Source organism: Crocodylus siamensis, chromosome 7 (genome assembly GCF_052110815.1).
Source record: "Crocodylus siamensis isolate JL-2025a chromosome 7, ASM5211081v1, whole genome shotgun sequence".
Classification (NCBI taxonomy): Eukaryota; Metazoa; Chordata; order Crocodylia; family Crocodylidae; genus Crocodylus; species Crocodylus siamensis.
This window is the reverse complement of record NC_143401.1, coordinates 56,713,964-56,728,613: the sequence shown is the minus strand read 5'-3', so window position 1 is coordinate 56,728,613 and position 14,650 is coordinate 56,713,964. Positions and strand designations below refer to the sequence as shown.

The 14,650-nt window shown below is 43.3% G+C and overlaps 1 protein-coding gene across 2 annotated transcripts in view; it reads left to right on the top strand.

Moving 5' to 3' along the window:
- PALD1 (phosphatase domain containing paladin 1) overlaps positions 1 to 14,650 on the top strand; it is a 199,068-nt gene that overhangs the window by 2,086 nt on the left and 182,332 nt on the right. The window lies entirely within an intron of this gene.

The following is a 14,650-nucleotide window of genomic DNA, read 5'->3' as shown; positions in this document are numbered from 1 at the left end:
TCATCGTAGTTCTGACAGCTGAATAGAATTGTTTTAAATCAAGATCACAAATCAAAACATCATGTGTTTCAATATCAGTAGTAGTAATTTTTGAGTTTTGTGATAGTTTTCCTTAGGCGTGCCAGATGGTATTAAGATTTACATTCAGGTTTTAAATCACATATGCAGATGAATTGGACTTAGTCTGACCTCCAGTGGTTACTTGTACACATTACAGAATTGCCTGATGATTTGCCTTGATGAATATTAGGGCATCTTCTATACACATGCTCCAGGGTGGAGGGGACCAGGGGTGCTTTAATTGGAGCGGCTCTCAGCGTCATGTGTATTCAGTGTCCTGTGTTTCAAAATGGCAGCAGGGGCACTTTTACTAAACCTCATTTGATGGGATTTAGTTAAAGCTGCTATTTTGAAACATGGGGACACCAAATACACATGATGCTGAGAGTCTCTCTAATTAAAGGACCTAGACAGGTTACAGGGGTGGATAGACAAGAATAGGATGGAATTCAACACTGACATACAAGGTGATGCACCTGGGGAGGAAGAACCAGCACCATACATACAGCCTGGGGAACTCCTTTCTCATCAGTGCAGAGGCAGAAAAGGATCTTGGAGCTATCATTGATGCCAAGATGAATATGAGCAGGCAGTGTGGGGATGCAGTCAGGAAGGCCAACTGCATCTTGTCATGCATCCACAGATGCATCTCAAGCATGGCCAGGAAGGTCATACTTCCCCTCTACACAGCACTGGTAAGGCTGCAGCTGGAGTACTGCGTCCAGTTCTGTGCACTGCACTTCAAGAGGGATGTGGACAACATGGAAAGGGTCCAGAGGAGGGCCACTTGCATGATCAGGGGGCAGCAGGGCAGGATCTATGAGGACAGGCTATGGGACCTTAACCTGTTCAGCCTCCATAAGAGAAGGCTGAGGGGGGATTTAGTGGCCTGTTATAAACTAGTCAGAGGGACCAGCAGGCATTGTTCCCCGAGCACTACCAGGAGTAACGGTAGAAATAACGGTCACAAGCTGGCAGAGAGTAGATTCAGACTAGATATTGGGAGGCATTACTTCACGGTCAGGGCGGCTGGGATCTGGAGCCAACTTCCAAGAGAAGTGGTGCTGGCTCCTACCCTGCGGGTCTTTAAGAGGAGGCTAGATGTACACCTTGCTGGGGTCGTTTGACCCCAGTACTCTTTCCTGCCATGGCAAGGGGTTGGACGTGATGATCTGCTCAGGTCCCTTCCGACCCTACTAACCATGAAACTATGAATACATATAACACTAGCACGCTCCATCAGACTTACGGCAGATTCAGTTAATCAGTTTCCAGTTAATTAGTCTCCTGTGACGTGAAGAGCTCCGTAACGTGTATAGGTGTCCTTAGCTTCTCCTGAGGGAAGATCTTGGCCCAGAATGGAAATAGCAGGAAATCTTTTAGGTCAGAACTGTTAACAGTGTTATATGGGCTCTCTGGAGTAGATTAGCACTACTGCTACACATAAGAATTATCAGTCCCTGGGTAGACTCTGGGGTGTGTACTACCCTTGGCTCTAGCTAGTTTGTTGTTGGTCCTTTATTTTTTGCAGCATTAAATTAAAAAAAGAATCTCTCTTAAAAATAAAATAAGAGAGCAATCAAGAAATTCTTACACCAGAGCTGCGCAGAAATTCCTCATAATCTCTGATCTGGAATCCTGAGATTTCTTGACATAGTTCCACATGTCACTTGTTTGCTTTCTTCATTCTGCTGATAGAAGTGATGAGATCAGTTTATGGATTTTCATACAGGGATTCCATTAGGTCTCTTGTAAATGAAGATAGTGCCAATTTCACCACTGAAAACCTGTTGCTTCCTTTATTTTCCCCCAAAGAAATTCCACCATGACTAAGTCCCCACCCCCAAATACTACAATCCTATCTTTGCTGCTTCTGATGAAAAAAATAATGTTCAAATCTCAGCTGGAGTCAGATGGATTCATGTCAATCTGGAACAGCTCATCATATAACCATTGTATTTTTTGGAAACTGAATGAATGTGATACTGACATACACTTTCACTAATGCCAAGTTGAAAGATAAAAAGGAGTATATGGAAAAAGATGTATAATGTGATGAGGAACAGAAGCCTTTTAGAATAGGAGAACGAACATGCATTCTTCTAAAAGAGAGATTTTCTGGCCATATGTGGGGGGCAAGAGAGAGACTCTCTCTACATTGGGACCCTAGTCATACACCACCACTGAGTCTTGCACTGTACAATGGTATCAGTACCTTCTGGAATGTAATTCAGTTGTTTAATCAGCCAAAGGGATGAGCTGATTTCCCTTCATCCACTGGGCGACTGGAGTGCAGATAGCTTTGTGAGTGAAGGACTGGCAACTGAACCTTTAAATTACATTTGTTGGGGGATGGGGATGCAGAGGACAAAGAACCTAGGATCAGTGAGCCAGGAGCCATGGGCTGGATCAGCCCAGATAAGTACTAAGAGGTCTGATAGGCATCTGGATATGGGAGTACCAAGGGAACGCATTGGGGTTGTTAAATATCTCTACACTAGTGCTAGGATGATGGGGATCAAGCAGGAGGAACTTGCACTCCTGTTTGCAAGCAATAACTTGAACTTTGTTGGGTTAACCTAGTCGAACCCTATTCACAATTGGGCAGTAAGCATTGAGAGCTATAGGTTATACAGATGTGATAGAGTGGGGAAAAAGGAGGGGGAGTGTTGTTCTTTGTGTTAAGGAGAAATACACATCTTCTATAATCAAGATGGGATCAGAGGAGGGGCAAACTGAGGCACTGTGGGTTAGAATACAAGGGGGTCAGGGGATAAGGGACTTGGTAGTGGGGGTCTACTACAGACTGCCACACCAGGAGGATGAACTAGACCTGGAATTCTCAAGGCAGCTCTCAGAGGCTATATGATCAAGAGACATGGTTGACCTAAACTACCCTGACATCTGCTGGGAGGAGCAGTCAGCCAGATGTAACTGCTCACATAGGTTCTTAACCTGCATACAGGACCTCTACCTAATGCAGGAGGTATACCATCCCATTAGGGGAAACGCCTTACTGAACTTGGTGCTAGCTACAGGGGATGACCTGGTAGGGGATCTGAAGGTACAAGGTAACCTGTGTAACTATCAATTGATTGAATTCACTATCTGGCATAGGGTGGGAAAAGTAACCAGCAGGCCAGAAGTTGTAGACTTCAGAAAGGCTAACTTCAGTGTGCTCAGGAGATTAGTTAGTGAGGCATTGAAGATCAAGAGCATTGATGAAATGGGAGTCCAGGAAGGGTGGTTGTTCCTCAAGGGAGGAATCCTTCAGGTGCAGAAGGAGATGATTCCATTGCGCATAAAAGGGGGCAAAGGGACCAAGAAACCCTCTTGGCTGAACAGGGAAATCCAGGAATGCCTAGGAGCAAAGAAAGAGGCATACAGGCTGTGGAAACAGGGGGCAGCTACCAAGGAGGAGTATATCTCCTTGGCTCACTTGCAGGGAGTCAATTAGGAAGGCCAAAGCAGCAATGGAGCTCAGTCTGGTGACAAAAATTAAAGACAACAAAAAGTCCTTCTGGTATATAGGGAGCAAAAAGAAGACGCAGGGTAACATAGGCCCCCTACAAGACAGGCTAGGGGAATTTGTGGCAGATAGGAGGGACAAGGCTGAACTCTTCAATGAGTTTTTTGTCTCTGTATTCTTGAACATAGATCAAGATGTATCTCTTAGTTGCATTATAGACAGGCACAGGAGGAACACCAGCCCACCAATGGTCAGCACTGACCTAGTAAAGGGACACTTGGAGGGGCTGGATGTGTTTAAGTCAGCAGGCCCGGATGATCTTCATCTGAGGCTGCTGAAGGAATTGGCCAGTGTCATAGCAGAACCACTGGCATGGCTGTTTGAGCACTCTTGGTGCTCAGGTCAGGTCCCAGAGGACTGGAAAAGGGCCAATGTGGTCCCTATTTTCAAGAAGGGAAGGAAGGAAGATCCAGGTAATTATAGGCTGGTTAGTCTCACCTCTATCCTTGGGAAAACCTTTGAAAAAATTATCAAGGATAACATTTGTGGGAGCCCAGCAGGAAAAATAATGCTGAAGGGCAACTGGCATGGGTTCATAGCAGGTAGATCATGCCTGATTAACCTTGTTTCTTTTTATGACCAGGTCACAAAATGCTTAGATACAGGAGCCGAGGTGGATGTCATATACTTGGATTTTAAGAAAGTCTTCAATACAGTATCTCATCCTATTCTCGTAAACAAACTGAGTGGCTGTGACATAGATGCTTACATGGTCAGGTGGGTGGCAAATTGGCTTAAGTGTCACCTGCAGAGAGTGGTAGTGGACAGGTTGGTATTGACCTGGAAAGATGTGGGCAGTGGGGTCCTCCAAGGCTCAGTCCTTGGACCTGTGCTATTCAGTGTCTTCATCAGCAACTTGGATGAAGGTGTGGAGAGCACTCTGTCCAAATTTGGCAGGTGACACAAAATTGCGGGGTACAGTAAACACACTAGTGGGAAGGGATGGAATCCAGCCAGACCTGGACAGGTTGGAAGAGTAGGCAGAAAACAATAGGATGCAGTTCAACGAAGACAAGTGCGAAGTGCTCCATCTAGGGAGAAGGAATCGCCAACTCACCTATAGGCTAGGGGATGACTTCAGCCGCACAGTGGCAGAAAGGGATTTTGGAGTCATAGTTTACTGACTCCAAGATGAATATGAGCCATAAATGTGACAAAGCAACCAGTATAGCTAACCACACTATCATGTATTAGCAGGTGCATCCTGAACAGGTCCAGGGAGGTGATGCTTCCCCTCCATGCGGCATTGGTTAGGCTGCAGTTGGAGTACTGAATCCAGTTCTGGGTGCCGCACTTCAAGAGGGCTGTGGATAACCTTAAGAGGGTTCAGAGGAGGGCCACTCGTATGGTTAGGGGGCTGCAGGTAAGGCCCTATGAGGAGAGACCGAGGGACCTGGATCTCTTCAGCCTCCTCAAGAGAAGGCTGAGAGGTGATCTTGTGGCCGTTTACAAATTCATTGGGGAGGGCAGCAAGAAATAGGAGATGCTCTATTTACCAGGCAGCCCTAGGAATAACAAGAAAACAATGGCCACAAACTGACAGAGATCAGATTTAGGTTGGACATCAGGAAGAACTTTATGGTAAGGGTTGCCAGAATCTGGAATGGGCTTCCAGGGGAGGTGGTGCTCTCCCCTAGCTTGGGGGGCCTTTAAGGGGAGATAGGACAAGCGTCTGGTTGGGGTCATATGACCCCAGCACTCTTTCCTGCCCAAGGCAGGGGGTCAGACTTGGTGATCTATTGAGGTCCCTTCCGACCCTAACAACTATGAAACTATGAAACCTGACACTGTTGAGTGTCATTGCTAAGCACTAGAGTTGTGTTATGTACAGGTAACTTACATTTAGCCATGCTTGCCTGAATGGAGGGCTAATAGTTAATGTTCCTTTTTCTTAACAATTGTTGATTAAATTAATCTTCTAAATTTGCAGTTTCTAGTGTTACACTTTTTTTTTTATTGGTAGAGCTCCTCCAGTTTTTCTCCATAAGGATTTTTTTATGGCTATGTTGATCCATGCCCCCCTGCCACCAAGAAAACTAAAAAAAAGGATGGAATGCAAGAGGGGAAACACCTAGTAGAGATTTGATTCTGTAGACATACTCTTTTAGTATTTTATAACTCTTTTGTCTTTTAGAGAACTTGAACTTTATAAGACCCTGATTTTCTGTTTTCAGTAGGCAGCTACACAGATTTTCTTTTGTTTAAGAACTTTATGCTAGTGGAGTGGTTCTCAGCCTTGTTAGACTCAAGGTACCCATCATAAGATGCCAACTCTTCACTTTCAGTCATTTATTGCTACAGAAAAATGACAGAGTCAAGCCTTCTGTTACAAACATCTTGGACCACAGCAGGCTAGAATAGCTTCGACACTATGGAAATCTTTTAAAAACTACTTGAAATCTTTAGGTTTATCTTGTGAATCGTATAGATGTTTATTGTTTGCACACCTAACAGTATTAATATTCATGGTATCCCATGGTACCCTTAAAAGGATTTTATGGTACCCTAGGGTGCCACAGCACCTTGGTTGAGAAACACTGCTTAATGCTAAGCTCTCTTCCTTTCTCCTCATCACTTGAGCTTTGTATATAGTGTTGTGGCTAAAAAATTTCTATAAGAAGAAAGCTCTGTTGCTTAGAAACAGCCCAGTAACGGATCCTTTTTAAAAAGCAAAAAGAGAGGTGGGGCAATAAAGGAGAACAACTGCATTCCTCCTATTGCTAAATTGAACTAAATTTGATTTTTTTGGGGGGGCAGGGGGCGTGAAACAAACAGGGAAATTTTAATGACATTTTGGTCACAACATTCCCTGCTTCCCTTCCCCCCCACCATTTATTTTTAGCCGACTATAAACTTGATCAACTTTTCTCCTAAACAAAGGAAAACAGTACATTTCCTCGATTTTATGACCATTTCAAATGCTAAAGTTTCCTCAGGGATTGATATTTTCTGTACTTCTCTAATCAAAATAGATTACTGTTTTTTGAACTGCATGTAAGTGGGGAGCAAGTGTTGTGACAACTGCATACTCTCTCAGGATTCTTGTGTTTCTGTTGTTTTAAAAGGGAAAGGTGAAAAGTGATCTTCCACCTATAGGGGTGAAACATCAAATGGTTTTGCTTGGATTTAGAAGTCTTGGGGTGGGAACTATTCATGTTCTGCATTCAAAACTTGGCACAATGAGGTTCAATCTATGTCTGACATGCCTAAGTGCTACCACAATAAAAACAAAAAAAGCTGGGGTGAAACTAGAGTGGGGAATTAATTAGGTTTGCTTGATTTTGGTCAGTTTCTGCTTTTTAATGTTTATAGTACTTTGTTTTATTTCAAAGTAACTATTTCATGACTTTTACTAAGAAAGCAGAACCATGTATGTGTGTGTGAAGACTGAGTGGGAGGGAAAGGAAGGGCAAGGAGATGTGGGAAGAAAGGGTGAAAGAAAAAAAACTTTACAAACTGTACCATATGGAATTGGATATGAATTGTTTCATATGCATCTTCTCCCCTCAACCTCCACCACTCCCAAAAAACTGCAGCTAGGCCTGGGATATGATGCAGCTACAAAAATTATATATTTTTATTTTTATACTGTAACTGAACTTTTTCATGAATCCTCTTGCATTCTTAGCATTCTGCTCATGCTGCTATGCAGCTGTAGTTACCACCAGTAGACTACAGATGCAGTTTTTTTTTACCTTTGTTAGATGCATTCTTATGTTTTCCTTTTGGTTTCATTCTATGCTGCCCTTACGGTATATATATTATTTGAAGCTTGTCACCTATGTATTGATTATTTCATGTTAAATTGTCTCATAATTTATCCTGTTTCTCCAATTCTTGTCTGTTGCTTTCTGTGCAAAGAGGGATTTTATCAGCCAGAGAGTGTTTCCTATGGAAAACTCAAGATTTTATTTTTTTGTTTTGTTCTCTTTCTGCTTTTGAATTGAGCTTTCATAAGAAATAAACAACACCCAGTGTTGTGTGTTGTCAGTTTCTTGTTTTCTAAATTGTAATGAGTTCATTAGGCACAAATAATGTAGATGACTTGACTCCAGTTAATCAGTGGGTTGGGGTGCTTGGTAGAATCCAGACTGGAACTATGAGTTCTTAGTTTTTATCTCTTTGCTTGTGAACACCCTGGACCTTCTGACCTAACTGCCTTGGCTGAAACAACTGTGATACGGAAGATGTAACAATACTCAGTGTCCTCTTATGGCCCAGCAAGGTGTTTTCAGGCCTGGCTAAAGTCAACCAACTCCTGCATCAGCCTGTAAAGTAGGGTGTCTGGCTATTATCTAGTAACCTTGGCAGCTTCATCATTAACAAATTTTCAAGTCATGTCTTCCAGCCTTACCATTTTCGGACTGCACTTGGGCTTAGTTTACATTCCTCTCCCTCACTTCCACTGACATTTAATGTGTTAATACGATTTTTCTTTTCCTTCAGGCTGTTGGTATTCTCTAAATATTTATTTGGCTTCTACTCAGCAACTGTAATGTGAGTTGATGGTGTTCTCAAAAGAAACATAATTTGGGGGCTATGAAAATACCTGTAATATTTCCTATGATGAAAAATCTCTGACAGTGCAGAAAGGAGGAAGAAAACAAAGTGTTTCCAAGTGGCATCCTATCTGCTCACAGACTGTTTTGGTAGTTCTGGGAGGTCAGCCTAGATCTAGGCTTTGCATTGGTACTCTGTGACATGGGGTGCTGAGAGTGCTTCTTGTGAAGTGTCAGTTGGCACGGTCTGCCCTGGATGTTTTAGGAACAACAGTGATTTGATTCAGAGGGAGCTGCATCTAATTCATCTCATCTTTTAAGGCAGAGGACTTAAGTGTATGGTCAAATACAGGAGTAGATGGGAATTGTTGATATTAATGAGAATTAGGTACTTGAATATCTTTCTGGAACAGTGTGCTATCATCTGAATAAAATATTGGGCATGAAATATATGTCCAGAGGAGGAGGAAAAGTGAGAAGAAAAAGGTAATTGGGATCCAATAAATTCTTAAATATTTTTTGATGGGTGAACTAACACTGGTTATGTTAGGAAACTGTTTAAGATACACGAGTGATGCCATGCCAGTACTTGTCAGGAAACAGGGAGGAAATTGGTTCCCTAGAAATGAAATTTCTCAGTACTGTTCAAGATAGATAAGTTGCAGCTATGGACCTGGAGCATCTTTACTATTTACTTTTTCTTTATATGGGAAGCAGAGAAAAAAGAAGAGAGAACTGTAATTGGCCAGGGTGGGCAGAGGGCACTTGGTTGTCCTTCTGTTTGAAAATTCCCTGTAACTGTACCATATGCTTGCAGAAGTAGTGACCACCTTTGACCTGTGAGCAAAAGTGCTAGGCATATATAAGCTGCAGGCAACATCATACTTTGTGCCCCCAGCCAAAACTGAAGAAATGTGAAATGTGGAAAGCAAAATTTGCGGTGGCTCTGAGCAGTATCGGAAAGTGTTATGGGCAGTACATTACCTGTAAACTGTGTGTTGGGATCACTCCTTTGTTGGCTCACAAACTTGAGAATGGTGTGTGTGTGTGTCGGGGGAGGGGTGGAGGGGATTATTATCTTGAGCCCTTGACTTGTTTCAGTCCAGATCGAGTCATGTGGATCTCTTGCATTTTTTTATTCTGAGAGCTATCATGCTGTTTTCCCTCTAATATTTTTCTGTTAGACCCCTGTTATGATAGCATCTTCCAGTAAGTTAGCAAAGACTGCTTGCAGAACAGCTGTCATCACTGAGTCTCTTGGAATAATGCAGTGTCCCATGTGGCAGCACACTAGGTCATCCACACCAAGATGGGGAGTGGAAAGTCCATCCCTTGGCATGGAAACTAAGTTCTTTGCTGTCACTAAGCCAATGGGGCAGCTGATCCGAGGCACTAATATTGTAACAAATATCTGGAATAGTATTCAAGGAAGCTTGGGAGGAAGCCAGGGAAAAGGTTAACGGTGAATGAACTGGTGAGAACACAGTACAGTAGTCCAATGAGCCATTATCTTTATTTGCACCCATAAATAAAGTAGACAGGATAGTTCAGCAGCTGAGTTTAATCACAGATTCTAAAGTGTTTGTCAGTGTGCATCGCCCTGCAGGGGAGCAGGAATCTCTTCAGCATGTGACTGGACTTTCTTTTTGAAGACTAGTGCCTCTCGGGCCCATGCATGTGTCACATATGCTTTTACATGGGAGCATAAGGAGGTAAGGGATGAAGTGGCTGTGACTCTGTTAGTTCCTTGTTGTCTATGGCAGTGATACAATTTGTGGTAAGTATCTAACCTGCTATTTTACAACCGAACTCAATTTCTCAACTAGATCTTGTTAAAAAAAAAAATCCATCTTGCTCTTTTTGTTGTTGGTTTTTAAATCCAAAAAAAAAAAAAAAAAAAAGGCTCTGAGGGAGTTCATCTGTACTGACTTGGCACTGGCCCTAATCCACCCATGGCCTGCCTTCCTTTGCAACGCCCTTATTGGTGCAACCTTCCTGATGAGAATCTGTCTGCAGATGCTCTCTGGGTCAAGGAATGGGAATCACAGGAAGTCACAAACAAGTTCCTTGTGACAACCCCCACTTGTCAACTTGCTGGCTTTGAACTATTATGGTGAGAGTGGTCCCTGCCAAACAGGTTCAGGACAGGCCAAGGCCCCTGCACAGCCAACCTTCATCACTAAGGTCTCAGTGCTAACCCATTGTGTGCTTGTAGAGAGATGAACAATGCTGCATATTACTGAGGAGTGTCCCCTCTGCAAACTAAGAGGTGGGTTAATAACTTTGAACTCAGCTAATGAGGAGGCCATTGCTTGGCTTCATGGATTTGCATTTGCTAAATAAATAATATTGGCCCTATCAGCAAGCTTATCATCAGAGCTGATGCCAAATCCAAGAGGAAAAGTGGAACCCAGGCATAGTTCTACAGAAAGAAGGATAGACATCCCTCCTCCTGAGCTTACCAACACTTGTGGCATTGCTACTCTTACTGAGTGTGGGTCCAAGGTATATCTACCCAGATATGTTTGGATCTCCTCGTGGACATAGTTGACACCAACACAGAATCAAGTACTAGGCTGGAGTCAAGATGTTGCCTCTGAGTGACCGCCACCCCTCATTAAACGTGGATGCTTCTTTGCTATCCCTTTGGCAAAGACTTTATAGACAGTATAAAGAGCCTGCTAACAGGGCACTCACTCACCACAAGTAGAAGTGGCATGGGCTAATGATCAGTCAAAGCCAGACCAGTATCCAGTTCACTTGCCACACTGACTATGCATGTAATTTCATGTGTCCTGTAGTGAGCCTCCTTCCTGCAGATCCAGGAGCAGGAGTAAAACAAGCTCACAGGTGTCAGTCAGAACCTAGATTGCTAGTGTTTCAGCCCAAGGCCAGGAGCTAGGGGTAGAGCTGTAAAAACCAGTCTCCAGAGAGAGAATCCTCATTGTCACCCACTAAGGCTTTCTATACAACCCTTGCTCTGGTGGTTGACCTGGCCTTTCAGGATCTTTGAATGTGGATCATGAAGATCCATGTATTATGAATATAAACAATAGTTTTATAGGAGGAATTCTATTAATTCTTTGGTGTATCGTCAGCTGTTTCCAAGGTCTGTCATCTCATCTGCAAGCCTTGGCCATCACTAGTTCCTAATTTGAGATGGGTAAAGAGAGGCCTGTCAAGTGCTCTGTAAAAACTGGGAACATTTACTTCTACCTTAACCTGCGATTATTGCAATGACACAAGAAAAATATAAGTCAACAAAAGGCATATCCTAAGAGAAGGGTCAAAGTGAACTTGTTGGACTTATTGCAACTCTGAGTGGCAAGTACTGCTTCAAAAAGTGTCAAGTTCTGTTTCCCAGCAGTGGAGGAGGTGACTCCTTTTTTTTCCAATTGCCTCAGATGTGAACTGAAGGAAACTGTTAAGGCAGGTCATAAGTTTGCCAGGGCAGCCCTACAGGCAACTATGGATTCCCATACACAATTGCAAGGTCAGTGATCACAGTCATAGCCATGAGGTATGTCTCATGGCTCTTGGGTTTTGGGATGTAGAAGAAGGTACAGGATGACAATGAAGACCTCCTGTTGGAGGGGAAGCACTTGGGGGGCACCCTGAAAGTTGTGGACATGTATTCATCAAAAATCCAAAGCCATTGTAACTGTCAGCATCACTGTGGGATGACTGAGCACCATGGACAGGGACTGTTCCTTTTTGGGTTTGGAAATCCTGATACAAAGTAAGAAAATATTACCAGGAAGAGGTATTCTTTAGAATGGAAAAGGTTCTTAGTATAGTTGTCTAAAAAGGCCTGGGCCTAGATTAGGCTTTTATACCAGTTACTTGGCTACTTACAGCTTCTCAGACAGTCAGGTCTTTCATCCAGTTCTATTAAGGTCCACCTTGCACTGCTTTCAGCTACCTGTGCAGTCATGCTTCATCTTCTCTCACACTGCAATATCAAAGTTTTTGTTACAGGGCTACAACACAATTTCCAGGAAGACCTGTTTGTACCTGAGACCTCAGTATAAGGCTCCTGAGACTTATGGGCCTTTTTTGGGTTTCTCCATGTTCCATATCTTTCTGAAGTTGATCTGCTTAATTGCTTTATTTCAGTGGGAAGAGAGAGTGAGATTCAGGTAATGGCAGCTTAAACTTACTGTATGATATTCTGTAAGGACAAGGTGGTGCTAATAGCACATCCAAAATACATCCCCCAAAGTAATATGAGGTTTTTAGCTTAACCAACCCACTAAATTGTGTCATTGTCTTGGAATTGTGTTAACACCAAAAGATAAAAAATTATACGCAATAGATGCATTCTAGTCTCGGCTTTATTACACTGGTAGAATATAATCATCCATTCAGACTAGGGGCCCCATCGATTTCTGGTTTATGACTGGGTGTTTAGGGCCAGAATGGCTTGTTGCAAATAGCATTGACATATTCCACAATTCATCTCTTGGTTACCAGTCGGTCACTGAACTTCTCCCACTGAAAATCAATGCTTGCTCTCCCAGAGTTTAAAAGACCCATCCTGATGTGCCATAGTTTCATAGTTGTTAGGGTCAGAAGGGACCTCAATAGATCATTGAGTCCGACCCCCTGCCCTGGGCAGGAAAGAGTGCTGGAGTCATATGACCCCAACCAGATGCTTGTCCTGTCTCCTCTTAAAGACCCCCAAGCTAGGGGAGAGCACCACCTCCCCTGGAAGCCCATTCCAGATTCTGGCAACCCTTACCATAAAGTTCTTCCTGATGTCCAACCTAAATCTGATCTCTGTCAGTTTGTGGCCATTGTTTTCTTGTTATTCCTAGGGCTGCCTGGTAAATAGAGCATCTCCTATTTCTTGCTGCCTTCCCCAATGAATTTGTAAATGGCCACAAGATCACCTCTCAGCCTTCTCTTGAGGAGGCTGAAGAGATCCAGGTCCCTCGGTCTCTCCTCATAGGGCCTTACCTGCAGCCCCCTAACCATACGAGTGGCCCTCCTCTGAACCCTCTTAAGGTTATCCACAGCCCTCTTGAAGTGCGGCACCCAGAACTGGATTCAGTACTCCAACTGCAGCCTAACCAATGCCGCATGGAGGGGAAGCATCACCTCCCTGGACCTGTTCAGGATGCACCTGCTAATACATGATAGTGTGGTTAGCTATACTGGTTGCTTTGTCACATTTATGGCTCATATTCATCTTGGAGTCAGTAAACTATGACTCCAAAATCCCTTTCTGCCACTGTGCGGCTGAAGTCATCCCCTAGCCTATAGGTGAGTTGGCGATTCCTTCTCCCTAGATGGAGCACTTCGCACTTGTCTTCGTTGAACTGCATCCTGTTGTTTTTCAGGATTGGATATCAGCAAAGCAACCAGTAACTTAGTCCAAGGCATTATATTGTACACAGTGGTTAGATCAAATGCCAGATTTGGGAGAAGATGCACCTATAGCTTCTCATTCCCACCATCCTGAGGAGGCATTGCTTGCCAGTCATCATCTATGGTGGGACCCACACAGACACTTTAAAGAAGAAAGGTCACACACCTGGCAGTAACTGTAGTTTCTCAAAGTGTTATCAGTGTTCATACTGCACTTTGCCCTCTTTGGTTTGTAGAAGTTCTAAGCTGTCATAGGCTTTGAATTGTGAAAAAATTGGGGGAGGTTCATACCTGCTCTGTGTCCTGTGCCTCCTTTTGCTCCTATGTGAGGGCATAAGGCATGGACCTAATCCCAGTGGATGTGGCTTTTCCAAAAAGCCAGATCACACACTCGCAGGACACATGTGGGATCCCCATTGACTAGAATGTCTCAGAACAGTCACTGTACAGAACTGTCCTTTGCCTACTGCATGCCTGTGCATTACTGCAGTGACAGTTCCGATTTGGGAATTAAAACAGGTAATTATTCAATGGGGTAACTGAACTCAATTAAACTTCCTTAATGAGAGCAGGAGAGACTCTGAAGGCAGGCTGTCTTCTAAGGGTCCTGCCCATTCTGGGCAAATCGTATCTACCTCTGAAAAACATCTTAGTACTTTATATCTCAGCCTTTGGCAGCAAATGTAGAGTCTGTAACATGTTGTATTAAAGTGAAATAACTTGAGCATAGGTGGCTGGCTGGTTGGGGACATTAAAAAGGCTTCTGAGGAGTGGTAGCAGAAAGAGGGAGGCAAGTTCTCTAGAAGAGAGGATATGACTGCAGTGATTGATGCAGAAGTAGTGGGGAAAGGGAGATGGATAGACCCTGTCTTATCTTTTACCCTTTAAAATTTCGCTGCTGCTATAGCTAGACACGTTCTGCATTGAATTCATTGTAATAAGATGTATTTCCCTCTCTTGCATGGTTTTGTAAGATTCCTTGGTATAAAAGGAAGATGTGACAGGAATAACTACTTTGTTTTATAGATAAGCAAGAATGTATAAACGTATTTATGAGCAATTTATTAGTGATTTGTGTAACAGAAATTCCTACAGATCAATTGAGATCATATTTTTAGCATGCTAGGGACTGAACAGAGGAGGAGAAGCACTCCAGGCTCTGAAGAGTTTATAAACTAAAGAAACAAGGCAG